General features: G+C 42.8%; 1 protein-coding gene across 1 annotated transcript in view; it reads left to right on the forward strand.

Annotated features, from left to right (window-relative positions):
* The window catches only part of LOC115160655 (ubiquitin carboxyl-terminal hydrolase 37), a 34,091-nt gene that overhangs the window by 3,310 nt on the left and 16,523 nt on the right, over positions 1 to 14,258 (forward strand). The gene's annotated exons all lie outside the window — the stretch shown is intronic.

The following is a 14,258-nucleotide window of genomic DNA, read 5'->3' on the forward strand; positions in this document are numbered from 1 at the left end:
ACATGGAGCGCTCGAAGAACAAGGACGATGTGAGACGCTTCATGGGCATTATCACCTACCTTGCAAAGTTCATACCTCAACTGTCAGCACAGTCCGCTCCACTCAGATGTCTTCTGGAACAGAAAAATTTATGGAATGGTCCCATGAACAGGAAAACTGCTTCAAAAACCTAAAGAAGACAATCACAGAAGAGCCAGTGCTCAGGTTCTATGATCCAGAGAAAAGCACAAGGATTTCTGCAGAAGCGTCACAGTTTGGCCTGGGAGCAGTTCTTCTGCAACAGCATGACGACACATGGCAACCCGTCGCTTATGCGTCCAGAGCCTTGACAGGCGCAGAGACAAGGTATGCACAAATAGAGAAAGAACTACTGGTGAGCACATACACATGCGAAAGGTTTCACCAATACGTCTACGGAGGAGACTTCGAAGTAGAAACCGACCACAAACCATTGGTGTCAATCATGTCTAAGCCACTGAATGATTGTCCAATGAGAATCCAGAGAATGTTGGTCAGACTGCAAAAGTATGATGTGAAGATGATCTATACCCCGGGAAAGTTCATGTTCGCCGCCGACACTCTTTCTTGAGCAGTCGACAAGGAGAGCTTCGACACACAGAAAAACACTGAGATTCAGGCCTACGTCGACGTGATCGTAGCATCACTTCCTGTGTCTTCTGAGAGAATGGAGCAGATCAAAAGAGAGACCGCAGCTGACCAAACAATGACAGAGTTGAAAGAAACAACACTGATAGGATGGCCCGCACAGAAAAACAACTGTCTAAGGAGAATACAGGATTACTGGATGTGCAGAGCAGAGCTCACCGTTGTAGATGGCATAGTGTTCAAAGGCAACAAGATTGTCATTCCCATGACACTACGCAAAGAAATGCTACAGAAAATACACGAGGGCCACTTGGGTGAGGAAAAATGCAAACGATGAGCACGAGAAGTAATGTACTGGCCAAGAATGAACCAGGAAATCAGCCAGACCACTGCTTCATGTGAACTGTGTTTGACCTACAGGCCAAAGCAGCAAGCAGAGCCGCTAATGCCTCATCCAGTACCCAACAGACCCTACTACAAAGTTGGAGTTGACCTTTTTGACTGCAATGGCAAAAGTCACGTTGTTGGTACCGACTACTACTCAAACTACCCTGAAGTAGCAACACTGCCAACTACCTCCAGCAAAGCTGTAATCATCTACCTGAAATCAATCTTTGCAAGACATGAGGTTGCGTTTGAACTGTACTCGGCAGTTTTCAAGTTCCGAATTCCGATCGTTCGCTAACGACTGGGGATTCCGACACAACACCTCCAGCCCCAACTACCCAAGGTCCAATGGCTTAGCAGAGAGTTCAGTCAAAATTGTCAAAGGTCTGATGAAAAGGGCACACAATGGAAAGAAGGATTTCCTAAAAAATCTGATCTACCGCAGCGCACCGCTGCAGAACGGACTTTCACCTGTACAAATGTTGATGTGACGTCGCATCAGAACCAACCTACCCATCCATGAGGACTTGCTAACACCCAGAGGTGCTCACAAAGTCAAACTCGCAAAGGAAAAACAGAAAGACAAACAAAAACAGCGACACAACAAAAGTGCAAGACACTTACCTGAACTGAAACCTGGAGATCATGTACGACTCAGACATCACTACAGGAACCTGGATGCAGCAAGGGTGTGTGCAGAGAGACGTTGCACCGCGATCCTATGAGATCCAAACGGAGCATGGATCACAACTGAGACGAACAGAGTGGATCTAAGGCTTCAGCCATTCACTCAAGGGACTGAGGATCATCAGGAGGATACTGCTGAAGCGTCAAATGTCTTTAGAAATGGACAATTCAGTCAGAACACCCTGACTGACAATGAACGCTGTCCAACTGTTTCAGGAAGCACTTCAGCAGAACGACCAAAAAGGACTGTCAGAGCCCCTCAAAGGCTTATTGAGAATTGCTAAAAAATACAAAAAAGGGGCACCTGGACTGAATGTTTGGTTTATGTGAAAAGAAATAGAGCCACAATAGAGTATTGTTGGACAGATTATATTTAGTTGGGGAAAAAATTGGGGAAAGAAATGTGGTATTGAAAATTGCAGGTTGAGTAAACAAATGTGAAGTGACGTGTAGTTTTCTTTTCTTTTAAAGGAAAGATGTGTTAATAACATTTAGACTACGTTACCCAGCAGGCTATGCGGGAAGCGGAGGGTTGAAGAGTGCCTTGCATGGCTAAACATGGAGTTTTCTAGCTGAAGTATATGTTCATTAAAAGTAGTTAAACCTACGTCCCAGTTTGTCATTATATAAGGAACAAACATAACAATAACATTACCTATGCTTGCAACTTTAGCCATAATTAGGGTGTTAGGGGTTAATTCAACTTTGGTTCTGGTCTTATACTAAGTATTTCATGTTGTAGAGCTGCTTTTCAGGAACACAGAACAATTTATTTCATGAGGATAGGACTTACTATTGCTGAGATGTTTTATTTTCAATTGATCGGAAAAGCTCAAAGGTCGCGGTCATTGATGATCTCTTGTTGACAATAAAGCATCAAATCACCTGTCTTGAGTCTCAAATTCAATACCTTTTGTCCAATATCTGAAGATAGGGTGGCCATTTTATGACAGTCCGGGCTGATGAACATAATGTTTTTAAATGACATGAATTTGCAATATTATACAAATGAATTACTGTTAAATTAAGCCCAATTTAAGGTAGGATGGTCATATTATTAACCAATATTAAATTCTTTATGCAAAACTGAGTTGTAACAATTGGAACAATTTATGAAAGTAAACTTTATGACTTTGTGCAAATTAGATTTGTAATACACTGCTCAAAAAAATAAAGGGAACACTAAAATAACACATCCTAGATCTGAATGAATGAAATAATCTTATTAAATACTTTTTTCTTTACATAGTTGAATGTGCTGACAACAAAATCACACAAATAATCAATGTTAATCCAATTTATCAACCCATGGAGGTCTGGATTTGGAGTCACACTCAAAATTAAAGTGGAAAACCACACTACAGGCTGATCCAACTTTGATGTAATGTCCTTAAAACAAGTCAAAATGAGGCTCAGTAGTGTGTGTGGCCTCCACGTGCCTGTATGACCTCCCTACAACGCCTGGGCATGCTCCTGATGAGGTGGCGGATGTCCTCTTGAGGGATCTCCTCCCAGACCTGGACTAAAGCATCCGCTAACTCCTGGACAGTCTGTGGTGCAACGTGGTGTTGGTGGATGGAGCGAGACATGATGTCCCAGATGTGCTCAATTGGATTCAGGTCTGGGGAACGGGCCAGTCCATAGCATCAATGCCTTCCTCTTGCAGGAACTGCTGACACACTCCAGCCACGTGAGGTCTAGCATTGTCTTGCATTAGGAGGAACCCAGGGCCAAACGCACCAGCATATGGTCTCACAAAGGGTCTGAGGATCTCATCTCGGTACCTAATGGCAGTCAGGCTACCTCTGGCGAGCACATGGAGGGCTGTGCGGCCCCCCAAAGAAATGCCACCCCACACCATGACTGACCCACCGCCAAACCGGTCATGCTGGAGGATGTTGCAGGCAGCAGAACGTTCTCCACGGCGTCTCCAGACTCTGTTACGTCTGTCACATGTGATCAGTGTGAACCTGCTTTCATCTGTGAAGAGCACAGGGCGCCAGTGGCGAATTTGCCAATCTTGGTGTTCTCTGGCAAATGCCAAACGTCCTGCACGGTGTTGGGCTGTAAGCACAACCCCCACCTGTGGACGTCTGGCCCTCATACCACCCTCATGGAGTCTGTTTCTGACCGTTTGAGCAGACACATGCACATTTGTGGCCTGCTGGAGGTCATTTTGCAGGGCTCTGGCAGTGCTTCTTCTGCTCCTCCTTGCACAAAGGCGGAGGTAGCGGTCCTGCTGCTGGGTTGTTGCCCTCCTACGGCCTCCTCCACATCTCCTGATGTACTGGCCTGTCTCCTGGTAGCGCCTCCATGCTCTGGACACTACGCTGACAGACACAGCAAACCTTCTTGCCACAGCTTGCATTGATGTGCCATCCTGGATGAGCTGCACTACCTGAGCCACTTGTGTGGGTTGTAGACTCCGTCTAATGCTACCACTAGAGTGAAAGCACCGCCAGCATTCAAAAGTGACCAAAACATCAGCCAGGAAGCATAGGAACTGAGAAGTGGTCTGTGGTCACCACCTGCAGAACCACTCCTTTATTGGGGGTGTCTTGCTAATTGCCTATAATTTCCACCTGTTGTCTATTCCATTTGCACAACAGCATGTGAAATTTATTGTCAATCAGTGTTGCTTCCGAAGTGGACAGTTTGATTTCACAGAAGTGTGATTGACTTGGAGTTACATTGTGTTGTTTAAGTGTTCCCTTTATTTTTTTGAGCAGTGTATAATATGCTAATTAGTCTATACAGAATTTTAAAGAAATACAACATGTGAAACCCATTAATTTAAAGTCAGGTGGTCATATTATGCAGAACTGGGAGTCTACACTGAGGAGTAATGTGCCACCCAAGTGCATGCGTGCGCAAACACCAGTGGTTGGTAACAGAATACATATATTCTGGATTACATGATCATGAACAAAAAGCAGTGTTACCAATTATTAACAGTTGGGCTGTATGTATCAGTTATGCTGTATTCAGTAGCCCAAATAATACACCCAACCCTGTGCCACTTGATGGTTTCCTAGCAGATAATAGCTGGCTTTTGTCAAATATTTTCATTTTTTAGAAAAGCCTTTAAAATATTATTGGCACATGCTAATTGTCCGGGAGAAGGAAAAAAAATCCCATTGCGAAACAATGCTTTTTAGCCTATTCATTGAAGGAAATACATTTGACTGGTTGTGCTTATCGGTCTATAGGTTAATTTGCATAATTTAGTGGAATTAATTTGGTGCGTGTGGACAGTAGGCTATATTTGTTATGATCTTATTTATCACATGCATACAGAGAGATACAAAGCCTTTGAGTGGAAAATCTATCATACAGCGTAAGAGCTGCTGCTGCAGCATCTTGTGGTGCTTTCAAGACAATTGGGAACTCTGAAAAATACGAAGTCAAATCATGACGTCAGTGATCTTTACATCGAATGTCGGAGCTCTAGAAAGAGGCTTGAGTTGGAATTCCGTGTTGGATGACCGTTCAAATTGATTTTTCCCAGTTGTCTTGAATGCACTAAAGTCCCAGTTGTTTTGAACGTGGGATCAAACGGCAGCAGAAGGCAGGCTTCATCAGCATGTCACACACCACTTTGCAAGAGCAGGGGGCAGTATTTATTTTGAAAACATATACTTGTACTGAACAAAAACATAAACGCAACAATTTTGAAGATTTTACTGAGTTACAGTTCATATAAGGAAATCGGTCAATTGAAATCAGTTTATTAGGCCCTAATCTATGGATTTCCAATGACTGGGCAAGGGTGGGCCTGGGAGGTCATATGCCCACCCAGACTGAGGTCCTGAGCGCTTTGGAGCAGGTTTTCATCAAGTATCTCTTTTGTGCTTAACTCCGTTAATCTTTCCCTCGATCCTGACTAGTCTCCTAGTCCGTTCCACTGAAAAACATCCGCACAAAAGTGCAAATCAATCCCAGAACAACAGCAAGGACCTTGTGAAGATGCTGGAGGAAACGGGTACAAAAGTATCTATATCCACAGTAAAACGAGTCCTATATCGACATAACCTGAAAGGCCATTCAGCATGGAAGAAGCCACTGCTCCAAAACCGCCATAAAAAAGCCAGACTACGGTTTGCAACTGCACACGGGGACAAAGATCATACTTCTTGGAGAAATATCCTCTGGTCTGATGAAACAAAAATAGAACTGTTTGGCCATAATGACCATTGTTATGTTTGGAGGAAAAAGGGGGATGCTTGCAACCCAAAGAACACCATCCCAACAGTGAAGCACGAGGTGGCAGCATCATGTTGTTGGGATGCTTTACTGCAGGAGGGGCTGGTGCACTTCACAAAATAGATTGCATCATGAGGAAGAAAATGATGTGTATATATTGAAGCAACATCTCAAGACATCAGTCAGGAATTTAAAGCTTGGTTCCAAATGAACAAATGAACTTCCAAAGTTCAGGCAAAATGGCTTAAGGACAACAAAGTCAAGGTATTGGAGTGGCCATCACAAAACCCTGACCTCGATCCTATAGAAAATTTTTGGGCAGAAGTGAAAAAGCATGTGCGGGCAAGGAGGCCTACAAACCTGACTGTTACACCAGCTCTGTCAGGAGGAATGGGCCAAAATTCACCCAACTTATTGTGGGAAGCTTGTGGAAGGCTAAATGAAACGTTTGACCAAAGTTAACTTCTTACGGGCAGGTGGGACGGTAGCGTCCCATCTCGACAACTTCCTGTGAAATTGCAGAGCGCGAAATTCAAATTACAGAAATAGAAATATTAACATTCATGAAAATACAAGTGTCATACATCAAAATAAAGGTTACCTTGTTAATCCAGCCGCTGTGTCAGATTTCGAAAAGGCTTTATGGCGAAAGCACACCATGCGATTTATTTGAGGACAGCGCTCCGCATACAAAAGCATGAAACATTTTTCAACCAGGCAGGTGCGCCACGAAAGTAAGAAATAGTGATATAATAAATGCCTTACCTTTTTGAAGATCTTTTTCTTTTGGCACTCCAAAAGGTCCCAGCTACATCACAAATGGCCCTTTTTTTGTTCGATAAAGTCCATCTTTATATCCCCAAAAACTCAGTTTAGCTGGCGTGCTTCATTCAATAATTGACCGGTTTCCCTCCTTCAAAACGCATACAAAATGAATCCCAAACGTTACCAATAAACTTCTCCAAACAAGTCAAACAACGTTTATAATCAAACCTCAGGTACCCTAATATGTAAATAAACGATCAAATTTAAGACGGAGAATCGTTATTGTCTTTACCGGAGATAAACAACAGAACGCGCTCTCATCCATGCGCATGAAAACACTACAGCCAAAATGGGAACCACTTAGAAAAACTACAAATTCTAGGTCATTTTTCCAAAAACAAGCCTGAAACTCTTTCTAAAGACTGTTGACGTCTAGTGGAAGCCCTAGGAACTTCATTCTGGGATTGCATTATAATTATAATAAACATGACAGAACATTTTTGTTTTTGGGGTGGATGGTTTGTCCTCGGGGTTTCGCCTGTTATACTCAAACATTATTTTAACAGTTTTAGAAACTTTTGTCTTTTCTATCCAAATCTACGAGTTATATGCATATCCTAGCTTCTGGGCCTGAGTAACAGGCAGTTTACTTTGGGCGCGCTTTTCATCCAGATGTCAAAATACTGCACCCTACCACAGAGAGGTTAAACAATTTAAAGGCAAGGCTACCAAATACTATGTAAACATCTGAACCACTGGGAATGTGATGAAAGAAATAAACGCTGAAATAAATAATTCTCTCTTCTATTATTTTGACTTTCACATTCTTATAGTAAAGTGATGATCCTAACTGACCTAAAACAGGGAATTTTTACTAGGATTAAATGTCAGGAATTGTGAAAAACTGAGTTTAAATGTATTTGGCTAAGGTGTAACCTTCCGACTTCAACTGTACTATGGAACGCCGTTTGGGTCTTTTGCGTGTCAAAAAAGATGCACTTCAAATAACACAGTTCTATTATAGAATGTTGTGTGTTCTGAATTTGCATGTGCAAGCCAAGCGCCACCACTACTATCTGTAGCACTGTCAAAGCTGTACAAAAAAAGTCTGCGAACAAGCCAACACCGGCCACGAACGATGTGTTTACAATACCGCGTTGGTAATAAAACATTATTTGTTTGACCGCAACTTCTGGGGTAGCTAGCTAGCTAGCTTTAGCCTGAAAACAATGACTAGTAGAAACTGTGGTCATTTTAATTATTTTTAGCAATGATTTAGGAATCCTTGTAAGTATTAGCTAGGTAGCCACTTGTTGTTCACCTATTGAACTTCAGTTCATGAACATAAATGGCTAGCAAGCTATTTAACCCTGTTGCCCAAAGCTAATGTTATAAGCAGCCAGCTAGCTTCATCTGGCTAGTGAGGCTTGACCGGACCTGGTTATTTGTTGTGAAGCTAGCCACAATAAGGATTAGGCACAGTAGTGGAATTTGCGGTTTTCCTTCAAAATAAAAGTACCTATTTGAAAGTGATGCAGAGGGTTACAATTGGTGGAATCATGCCATATTTAGAAAGTGTTAAACAAGGTTGGAATGTGAGGCAACGAAATGGGGTATCAGTATACTCGGTGAAATCACCTCCCCAGTCAGCCTATTGTGTGTATTGACATTCATATTGCACTGTACAGCTTTACCTAAGGATTGGGGATCAATGAAATGGGGTATCAGTCTACTCAATACCCAAGATATTTTTTCCCAACGTCCTCAGAGTTATCAGACTCTAAAACATCCACGCAGTATTTATCCTCTGGAATAGTGTTCAATACACATAGGTTGACAGTAAATGTGGCTCAATTCACAGTTGTTTCAAAGTCCCGCAATAAGAGCTATGACGCTAATGTTCTCTGGGTGTCATTGAGTAGACTGATACCTGTGGATCAATGACATGGGGTAAGGCTGTACAGTGAAATAAGTGTGCCCCAATGCTATTCAAAAGTCTAATACGTCCAGTGTGATTTCCACAAATGTGTCAAATTAACACTTTCTTTTGTTGAATTTATATAACATTCCAACCTCGATTAGCATGATCTATTTAATTATGGCATAATTCTACTATTTGTATTAAAGGTATGGTGGGATTCGATATGGTCGGTGATCTGTTTTAACTTGGCTTTTGAAGATTTTAGAAGGGCAGGATGGATATAGGTCTAGAATGTCTCCCCCTTTGAAGAGGGGGATGACCGCGGCAGCTTTCCAATCTTTGGGGATCTCAGACGATACGAAAGAGGTTGAACAGGCTAGTAATTGGGGTTGCAACATTTTCGGCAGATAATTTTAGAAAGAGAGGGTCCAGATTGTCTAGCCCAGCTGATTTTGTGGGGATGCAGCTTTTTCAGAACATCAGCTGTTTGGATTTGGGTGGAGAAGCGTGGGGAGCTTGGGCAAGTTGCTGCAGGGGGTGCAGAGCTGTTGGCTGGGGTGGGGTAGGCAGGTGGAAAGCATGGCGGGTCGTAGAAAAATGCTTATTGAAATTATCAATTGTTGTAGATTTATCGGTGGTGACGACAGTGTTTCCTAGCCCCAGTGCAGTGGGCAGCTGGGAGGAGGTGCTCTTATTCTCCATGGACTTTAGTGTCCCATAAGTTTTTGGAATTAGTGCTACAGGATGCAAACTTCTGTTTTGAAAAAGCTAGCCTTAGTTTTCCTAACTGCCTGTGTATATTGGTTGCTGTCTTCCCTGAAAAGTTGCATATCGCAGGGGCTATTCGAGGCTAATGTAGTACACCACAGGATGTTTTTGTGCTGGTCAAGGGCAGTCAAGTCTGGGGTGAACCAAGGGCTATATCTGTTCTTAGTTCAAATTTTTTTGAGTAGGGCATGCTTATTTAAGATGGTGAGGAAAGCACTTTAAACAAGCAACCAGGCATCCTCTACTGACGGGATGAGGTCAATATCCTTCCATGATACCCGGGCCAGGTCGATTAGAAAGGCCTGCTCGCTGAAGTGTTTTAGGGAGCGTTTGACAATGATGAGGGGTGGTCGTTTGACCGTGGACCCATTACGGACGCAGGCAATGAGGCTGTGATCACTGAGATCCTGGTTTGAAAACAGCAGAGGTGTATTTGGAGGGTAAGTTGGTTAGGATGGTATCTATGAGGGTGCACATGGTTACGGATTTAGGGTTGTACCTGGTAGGTTCATTGATAATTTGTGTGAGACTGAGGGCATCTAGTTTAGATTGTAGGATGGCCGGGGTGTGAAGCATATCCCAGTTTAGGTCACCTAACAGTACGAACTCTGAAGATGGATGGGGGGCAATGAATTCACATATGGTGTCCAGGGCACAGCTGGGGGCTGAGAGGTGGTCTATAACAAGAATCAGTGGTGAGAGACTTGTTTCTGGAAAGATGGATTTTTAACAGAAGCTCGAATTGTTTGTGCACAGACCTGGATACTATGACAGAACTCTGCAGGCTATCTCTGCAGTAGATTGCAACTCCACCCCCTTTGTCAGTTCTATCTTGTTGGTTAATGTTGTGGATGGAAGAATCTGGATTTTTGGGTGGCCTTCCTAAGCCAGGATTCAGACACGGCTAGGACATCCGGGTTGGCGGTGTATGCTAAAGCAGTGAATAAAACAAACTTAGGGAGGAGGCTTCTAATGTTAACATGCATGAAACCAAGGCTTTTACGGTTACAGAAGTCAACAAATGAGAGCACCTGGGGACGGGAGTGGTGCTGGGGTGTGCAGGGCCTGGGTTAACCTTTTCATCACCAGAGGAACGGAGGAGGAGAAGGATAAGAGTACGGCTAAAGGCTATAAGAACTGGTCGTCCAGTGCGTTCTGAACAGAGGGTAAAAGGAGCAGGTTTCTGGGCACGGAAGAACAGATTCGAGGCATAATGTACAGACAAGGGTATGGTAGGATGTGAGTACAGTGGAGGTAAACCTAGGCATTGAGTGACGAGAGGTTTTGTCTCTAGAGGCAACAGTTAAGCCAGGTAAGGTCACCGCATGTGTGGGGGGTGGAACAAAAGGGCTATCTAAGTCATATTGAGCAGGGCTAGGGGCTCTACAGTGAAATAAGACAACCACTAACCAAAACCGCAATAGACAAGGCATATTGACACTAGGGAGAGGCATGTTTTGCCGAGTGATCATAGGGTCCAATGAGTAGCAATAGATGAGTCAGGGAGCCGATTCAGTAGTTGCCGCTACGCCAGGCGAGCTGGAGACACGGCGATTCAGACAGCTAGCGGGCCGGGGCTAGCAGATAGGCCTCCGGCGACGTCGCAACGGAAGAGACTGTTGGAACCACCTCGGATGATTACGTCGGCAGACCAGTCGTGCTGGATCGGCGGGGCTCTGTGTCGGCAGTAAAGGGTCCAGGCCAATTGGCGAAAGAGGTATTGTAGCCCAAGAATTGGCTTTTGGACCTCTTCGGCTAGCCGGGAGATGGGCCTAGCTCAAGGCTAACTGGTGCTTGCTTTGGGACAGAGACGTTACCCAGGAGTAGCCACTCTGATTGCAGCTAGCTAGCTGCGATGATCCGGTGTAAAGCTTCAGAGCTTGCGGTAGGAATCCGGAGATGTGGTAGAGTCCGATATGCTCTGGGTTGATATCGCGCTGTGCAGACTGGCAGGTATTGACCGAGCTGAGGCTTGCTGGTGTCCGAGTTAACGGTGAAGACCACTAGCAGTGGCTAACTGACTACTAGCTAGTAGCTAGTTAGCTAGCTAGTAAAGTATAAAAATAGCAGATCCGTACCACATTGGGTGAGGCGGGTTGCAGGAGAGTATATTCGGTCCGTAGATGGAAAGTGAGATTAAAATATATATGAAAGAAACGGAGAAGAAACTATATTTACACGGGACGGGACAAGACAAAACACACGTCCAACTGCTACGCCATCTTGGATGGCACGTTGTTACAAAAACGGCTAAAATTTCATAACCCATTTATAACTGCCTGTAGCTCAGGACCTGAAGCAAGGATATGCATATTATTGATACCATTTGAAAGGAAACACTTTGAAGTTTGTAGAGATGTTATATTAATGTAGGAGAATATAACACATTAGAACGGGTACAAAAATATTTTATTTGCATTTGAAATGCAAGAGAAAGGCCATAATGTATTATTTCAGCCAAGGCGCAATTAGCAGTGTATGTGCAAAGCATTAGACTGATCCAATGAATCATTGCATATCTGTTCAAAATGTATCAAGACTGACCAAATGTGCCTAATTTGGTTTATTAATACATTTTCAAGTTCATAATTGTGCACTCCTAAAAAAAATAAATAGCATGGTATTCTTTCAATGTGATAGTTACTGTAAATTAGACAGTGCAGTTAGCTTAAATTCTTGTTAATCTTTCTGCCCATAACAGATATGTCTATGTCTTGGGAAATGTTCATGTTACTTACAACCTCATGCTAATCACATTAGCCTACGTTAGCTTAACCATCCCGTGGGGGGGGACACTGATCCTTTAGAGGTTTTTATAAATGAAACAACCGTCCTCGAAAAGCACTAATCGCTCAGCACTATGAGGAATAGAGAGCGGTGGCGTAGGTATCTCTACCCAACAATACATCTAATTGATTGATTAGTTATTTAGCAGTCTTAAAAGTATGCCTTACCAACTTTTGAAGAAATAGTGATATCATCAAGGCAGCAAGCCAACTAGGCTAGCCTACTTGCGTGAAGGATGACTCCTTGGGGAGCACAGAGATAGATGGCTTTCTGGCTGCTACTGCCTGAGCACAGATGAGATGACTGAATAAAATAATAAGTAATCAAATAATATACACAACTGAAATATTTTAGTTTAGTAATGTGAATAAAGATGGTTTATTAAGTGATATGCAGTAATGGGCAGTCACTACCATCATTTGGGGTTTTATTAATAAATGATAAAGCCATCATAATACTAAAAACAAATATGTGATATAGACTACCCACATTTTTATTTAAGTAAAGTAATATTAATAAATTATGGCTCGAGCCTAATAAGTGTTAGTAATTGGCTGTCTCTACCATCAATTGTTTTATTCTGTGTTAAAGCATTTGTTTAAAAAACAATCGAAGCTGAAATTGAAAACATGATTATTATTTTTGGGACGGAACCGACTTCAAAAAGCACTAATCGTTCAGCACTAATACAGTGGCAAGAAAAAATATGTGAACCTTTGGAATTACCTGGATTTCTCCATAAATGTCATGAAAATTTGATCTGATCTTCATTGAAGTCATAACAATAGACAGTCTGCTTAAACAATTATGTTTTCATTTCTTTATTTAACACACCTTTTAAACATTCACAGTGCAGGGTGGGAAAAGTATGTGAACCCTTGGATTTAATAACTGGTTGACCCTTCTTTGGCAGCAATAACCTCAACGTTTTCTGTAGTTGCGGCTCAGACTGGCACAACGTGTTAACTCGAAATGACACAATGACAAGGTTCCAGTTTAACAAAGTTTACTATACTGTATGAACACACTACAAGGTAGCCATTCCACTCTAGGCTAGGTCCATCAACCCCAAGACTCTCTGCGCAGGCGCACTCTTGACTGAGTGATAGCCCCGTAATAACAGAAATATAGGGATACTTAAAACATGAACTTAACACAACGGTCAGGAGGTATTTTGGACCATTCCTCTTTACAAAACTGTTTCAGTTCAGCAATATTCTTGGGATGTCTGGTGTGAACCGCTCTCTTGAGGTCATGCCACAGGATCTCGATCGGGTTGAGGTCAGGACTGACTGGTCCACTCCAGATAGCGTATTTTCTTCTGTTGAAGCCATTCTGTTGTTGACTTCTGTGTTTTGGGTCGTTGTCCTGTTGCATCACCCAACTTCTGGTGTGCTTCAATTGGCGGACAGAGAGCCTTACATTCTCCTGCAAAATGTCTTGATAAACTTGGGAATTCATTTTTCCTTCGATGATGGCAAGCTGTCCAGCAAAGCAGCCCCAAACCATAATGCTCCCTCCACCATACTTTACAGTTGGGATGAGGTTTTGACATTGGTGTGCTGTGCCTTTTTTTTTTTATTCTCCACACATAGTGTTGTGTTTTCCTTCCAAACAACTCAACTGTAGTTTCATCTGTCTGAAGAATATTTTGCCAGTAGCGCTATGGAACCTCCAGGTGCTCTTTTGCAGCAATGTTTTTTTGGACAGCAGTGGCTTCTTCCGTGGTGTCCTCCCATGAACACTATTCTTGTTTAGTGTTTTACATATTGTAGACTCGTCAACAGAGATGTTAGCATGTTCCCGAGATTTTTGTTAGTCTTTAGCTGACACTCTAGGATTCTTCTTAATCTCATTGAGCATTCTGCTCTGTGCTCTTGTAGTCACCTTTGCAGGACAGCCACTCCTAGGGAGAGTAGCAACAGTGCTGAACTTTCTCCATTAATGGACTGATGAACATAAAGGCTTTCAGAGATACTTTTGTAACCCTTTCCAGCTTTATGCAAGTCAACAATTCGTAATATTAGGTCTTCAGAGATCTCTTTTGTTCGAGGCATGGTTCACATCAGGCAATGCTTCTTGTGAATAGCAAACTCAAATTTTGTGAGTGTTTTTTATAGGGCAAGGCAGCTCT

The sequence above is a fragment of the Salmo trutta genome, chromosome 24, assembly GCF_901001165.1.
Source record: "Salmo trutta chromosome 24, fSalTru1.1, whole genome shotgun sequence".
Classification (NCBI taxonomy): domain Eukaryota; kingdom Metazoa; phylum Chordata; class Actinopteri; order Salmoniformes; family Salmonidae; genus Salmo; species Salmo trutta.